This window comes from Chiloscyllium punctatum, chromosome 21, assembly GCF_047496795.1.
Source record: "Chiloscyllium punctatum isolate Juve2018m chromosome 21, sChiPun1.3, whole genome shotgun sequence".
Taxonomy (NCBI): domain Eukaryota; kingdom Metazoa; phylum Chordata; class Chondrichthyes; order Orectolobiformes; family Hemiscylliidae; genus Chiloscyllium; species Chiloscyllium punctatum.
Window position 1 is genome coordinate 36,403,386 of NC_092759.1, and position 5,845 is coordinate 36,409,230.

The window sequence follows — 5,845 nt, forward strand, 5'->3', positions numbered from 1 at the left end:
CATTGAGATATTTTACATATTGACAATTAATAGTTAAAGGTAAGTTTTAAATGCAACAGTTAAAAAAAATGTCAGTTTTGTTTAGCGAAACACAATTCTAAGTTTATGGAATCCCTACTGTGTGGAAACAGGCCATTTGGCCCAACAAGTCTACACTGACGTTCCAAAGAATAATCCACTCAACACCATTCTGCTCTCAGATTACTGGACATTTACCCTTGACTAATGCATATAACCTACACATCCCTGAACAGAACATGCAGCTTAGAATGGCCAATTTACCTCACCTGCATATCTTTGGATTGTGGGAGAAAACCAGAAGGTGACCCTGTGTATTTTTACAAGACCATTATACCAAGTACCATCCCCAAAGGACTTAAGATGTATCTCTGAGCTGCGGTACTGTCTCTGATTATCGACATCCCACAATTTACTAAACTGCATGCATCAGCGTCTATTTCTTGCGGATTATCAGACGCAGGGACTGTTAATAAAACATATGAAATTATATTTGACAAAATCTCAATCCAAAAAGAGCTAGCATCATAACTCTAAGTATCCCTAGCATTCTAAAAATTCTGCTGAAGCACAAAAAAACTGAATTCACAATCCTACAGAAATAATCCCACGCTCGCATCGCCACTGTATAATGAGTTACTCGAAGTCTGTTCAGTCTGAGTTTCAGCGGGTCTTCCGTTCATTCGGCTGTCCAGACTTCTTCCTCAACTGGAGAATTCACTGGCCCTTTGATCCGAGTGTAGTGAGTCCAGCCTTTCTCCGCTGTCCTTATTGTAATTTCGGTAATCAAAGGATCCTGATATGGCCCTTCCCAGTCCGGCTGCAATTTAGTCTCTGTCCACGATTTTACTAAGGCCCAATCTCCTGGCCGGATGGGATGAACGGTGAATTCAAGGGGTGGAGTCTGTGCCAATAAACTCTGTTACCTGAGGAGAGACAAAGAGGCGGACAAGCCCAGTATATATTTCTTTAGAACAAGTCTTTAGTTTCGGGAATTGTCAATTCTCCGTTCATTCCCAGGTAAGGTAATCCAAATATGATTTCATAGGGGATAGTCCCAAATTTTTCCTTGGGGCTGTTTGTACTCGCAAGAGAGCTATAGGTAAACATTTGGTCCAAGGGAGTCTGGTTTCTATTATCAATTTAGAGAGCTGTCATTTGAGTGTTTGGTTCATTCTCTCAAACCTTCCTGATGATGGTGGGTGCCATGGAGTATGGAACTCCCAGAAAATTCCCAACCCTTTCAATACCCCCTGTAACACTTTAGAGGTAAAATGAGTTCCTTGGTGGAATGTATATGGTTCACTAGCCCATATCGGGGAATTATGTGCTCCAATATTGTATTACACGCCACACTCACAGTGGCAGGAGCTCGGGGGTATGCCTCAGCCCAACCAGACAGATGATCTACTATGACCAGCATATATTTTAGTCTTCCTACTCTGGGTAGTTCAGGATAATCTTCTTGTATACTCTGGAAGAGTCTCAATCCCGGGTCTCTTCCTCCCGGGGTCTGTTTTCTCAAGACTTTCTTATTTACCTTTCTGCATATGAAACATCCATCACATATGTGTTTAGCAATTATATATATTCCATTACATCCATATTCCCTAAGAACTAAAAGACACGTTGTTTGTACTCCCCAATGGCTGCCTTGATATAGGACAGCCATAATTTCTCACATTATCATTTTCCCTTCCATCAGGTAACCTCCAATCCCCATCTGCTGTTTTTTGCAGCACCAAAATCTTTCAATTCTTTTTCAATTCTTTCAGAAAATACAGGAGCTTCCGGGGATCAGGGACAATAGGTATTAGGGAATGAATCACCACTCCTTGTGGGTCTAGGTCTGCTTCCTTAGCCAGTTCATCGGCTAATCTATTCCCCCTAACTTCTGGTTCATTTCCTTTCTGATGACCATTTACATGCACCACTGCTATTTCTCGGGGGAGTAATAGGGACTCCAAGACCCGTTTAAACAACTCCTCATGTGCTAATTCCTTCCCGCGGCTATTGATCAGTCCTCTTTCCTGCCATATCTTTCCGAAAGTGCGCACAACACCAAATACATATTGAGAGTCACTGTATGCTGCTCCCTCTTTATTTTCTAACGCCCTAAGGACACTTTCCAATGCATAAAGTTCGCAGGTCTGAGCTGACCACCCATTTGGCAACCTTCCTGCCTCTACCACACTACCTTTCATCCCATCTACAACTGCATACCTATTATGTCTTTTCCTTTCAGTCACATGGGATGATCCGTCTGTAAAAAGTCCGGCTCCTGCATGAAGCGGAACATCTCTCAGGTCCATGCAGACCTTAGTTTGGCATTCTATAACATCAAGCCAGTCGTGCTCTGGATTCTGAGGAGATTCTCCTTCTCCTCTCCAAAGAAAGGCAGCTGGATTTAAACAATTATGCGTGACCAACACTAGATCATCCTTTTCTACAAATATTGCCTCATATTTCAGAATCCGTGTCAACCATCACCCAGCTTTTTGGTTTAGGATCGTTCTCACTTGGTGTGTGGTGCTTACTATTTGTGGTCCCCCAAGTATAAGCTTTATGCTTTCTTCCACCAACAGTGCAGCGGCAGCCACGGCCTGCACACACTCAGGCCACCCCCGTTATGCTGGATCCAATAGCTTCGAAAGATATGCTACTGGCTGTTTCATTCCTCCCCACCTCTGGGTTAATACTCCCAAAGCCGCTCACTTATCTACGGTATCAAAGAGATGGAAAGGTTTATCTCGAGAAGGTAAGGCGGACACGGGGGCATGGATCAGATCTCTTTTGAATTCTTAAATAGTTCTTTTTCCTTCTCTTCCCAACTCAGACACTTTGGTTCCTCCTCTAATAGTTTGAGATATAATTTATTCGTCTTTTGTGCATAAGAATAAATCCACAATCTGCAATATCACATTAAACCCCAAACATTATGATATTCCCGTTTATTCCTGGGCAGCGGAATCCCCACTATTCCCTTTATTATTCCAGGCTTCCCTTTCGCTTCCCTCACGAACTAAATGTCCCAAGTATTTCACTTCTCGCTCCACATATTGTAATTTGTTTTTAGATACTCGCAGTCCCTGCTGACCAAGGAAATTCCATTTTTTTTCGGTGCTTCTACTACTCTTTCTCTTCTTTTTCCTGTTACTAAGAGGTCGTCTACATATGGCAACAGGGTTTGGGGCTGCTAAATTTCTCCAATATTTGTTCTAACATCTGTCAAAATAAATTCGGGGGTTGCGTAAACCCCTGGCGGAGCACGGTCCACCAGTACTGCTGTTTCCGTCCTTTTTTGGGATCTTCCATTCAAAGGCAAAAAATTCCTACTTTCCTCCCAAAAGGCATCCTTTAAATTGTAGTCATGAGGGATCATACTTAATTACGTACAATTCAATCTTCTCAAATCCTGTACCAATCGATAACTTCGATCAGATTTACGCACTGGTAGAATTCGGATATTTTCAGGAGACACACATGGCTCCAACAGGCCATCTCTAGCCCCTCAATTACTGGCTGCAGTCCTCATTTACCTTCAATGGAAATGGGATACTGTCGCTCATAAACAACATCCCCTTTCCTTTTTCAACTTATTTCTATGGGACGGATCTGTATTTTTCCACGATTCCCTTCTCTAGCCCATATAATAGAGTCTTCCTCTCTCTCCACATCTTCTGTCAACATTGCCATTTGTACAACTAATTCTTTTTCCTGAATGCTAATCTCCGGTCCTAAGAGGGTAATGAAATCTCTCCCTAGTTAGTTACTTCCTATATCAGGGATATACAACAGTTCCCCTGTAACTGTGTCCTTAGGTCCTTCTATTATCATAGGTTCAAATACTGGAACAGTAAATCCTTCCCCTTTAACCCCGGAAACAGTAATTGACTGTGTTGACATTCCTACTTTCTTTGATTTAAAATTCAGCGATGACCATGCTGCCCCCATAACTACTAGAAAGACGACCTCTTCCCGACAGGGTCCCATCTCAAAGTTTATCAAGAGTGCCCGGTGGCTCCCCGCGGGCAGGAATCCTTGACACAGTGATTGAGAGCGCTGGCAATAAAGGTGTTTGCTTTCGCGCAGCAGCACGTGTTGGTCGGTTAGCTCAGCTGGTTAGACCGTGGCTCACAAATCGCCAAGGTCGTGGGTTCAAGCACCACACTAAACATGCGCTGGCTGGAGCAGAGCTGTGCGGCGAAAGCAAATTCCGATAGTGCCGGTGCTCACAACCATGGCTGCTCTGCATTTTCTGCTTCTCATCGATCGCACGTTAGTCTGAAGTATTTCCTTTCGTTGCAAAGCTTTTCAACAAAAAAAACATTCACTTTTCCGAACGCACATACTCGAGTTAACCATTTGCTCTGATATCTAAAATTAAGCACAATGTCCGGTCGCATGCAATTTCAATCGCAACGCAACCAGCTCAGCTGCAGCTTCTCACGTTGACAAATTTCGTCTGGAGAACCGTACCTTCAACGATCGCTCACTGTTCTTCTGGATACTCACAGACCTTTGGAGTCAGGGTTATGTGCTGCTGATTAACTGCTACGAACCTTATGCCAAATGCATTGGAATTGTAATCTATCAGTGGGGTTCTTTCTGCTCCCGAACGACGCAGTTGCTTTGGTTTCAGCAACAGCTCAGAAGTCAATTGCACGTTTTGCTCAATGACTCATGTTGCTTATGCAATCTTCGTTTGACAACATATTTAGCAAGTTATCAGGCCTTCCTGCAGAGTTTGTCCGCGACAGGTCAGCTGCTAAAATTATTGCTTCAGACAGCATGCTACACACTACATTTGAAAATGGAAAATGTGCAAACGTTTACAGGCCGAACACTCGCTCACTATTTCGCCTGGCGCGTCAGAGGCTGGGAGCTGATCTTATGGAGGTTTTTTCAATCATGAGGGGAATGAATCGGGTAAATAGACAAGTTCCTTTCGCTCAGGTGGGGCAGTTCAGAACTAGAGGGTATAAATCTGGTGTGGGAGGGTGAGAATTCGAAAGGCAGTGAGGGGCAACGGCTGCACGCAGAGGGTGGTGCGTTTCTGGAATAAGTTACCAGACGAGCTGGTGATGGATGGTATAATTCCAATACTGTTAAGGAATCTGGACGTGTACTTGAATAGGAAGGGTTGAGAGAGAAATGGGTCAAGTGCATGCAATCGCGGCTGGATCAGTTGAGGATATCTGTTCGGAATGGACGAGTGCGACCGAAGACTGCGTTTTCAGTGCTGTCCATATCTAATGGCTCTATGATAGTGCAGGTGAAACGATAAAGTCATGCGTCTAACCCTATCCAATATTTGATTGAATCGATGGCGCTTCCGGCTTCGTGGAGCAAGTTGTTTGGAAACACAACAACCACACAAGCGCTGCATGCCGTCAGTGTGGGGATTGAACCCACGACCTTGGCATTATCAGCACCACGCTCTAACCAACTGAGCTAACCGACGAACGCCAGCGGCCTGGCGAAAGCAAATGCCTATATTGCCGGTGCTCACAACCACGGCTGCTTTGCATTTTCTGCTTCTTATCGATAGCACGATATTCTGAAGGATTTCCTTTCGTTGCAAAGCTTTTCAACAAAAAAAACATTTACTTTTCCGAACGCGCATACTCGAGTTAATCATTTGCTCTGATATCTAAAATTAAGCACAGTGTCCGGACGCATGCAATTTCAGTTGCAACGCCACCAGCTCAGCTGCAGCTTGTCACGTTGACAAATTTCATCTGTCGAAACGTACCTTCAACGATCGCTCACTGTTCTTCTGGACATATAATGTGGCTACAGGGATGGTGCAGGAGGCACGGTTTCG

The 5,845-nt window shown here is 44.0% G+C and overlaps 1 non-coding gene across 1 annotated transcript; it reads right to left on the minus strand.

Moving 5' to 3' along the window:
• Window positions 1-5,408: 5,408 nt before the first annotated feature.
• trnai-gau (transfer RNA isoleucine (anticodon GAU)) lies at window positions 5,409-5,482 on the minus strand. The gene has a single exon. It is a non-coding gene; the product is annotated as a tRNA-Ile (tRNA).
• Between the last annotated feature and the right edge of the window lie 363 nt (window positions 5,483-5,845).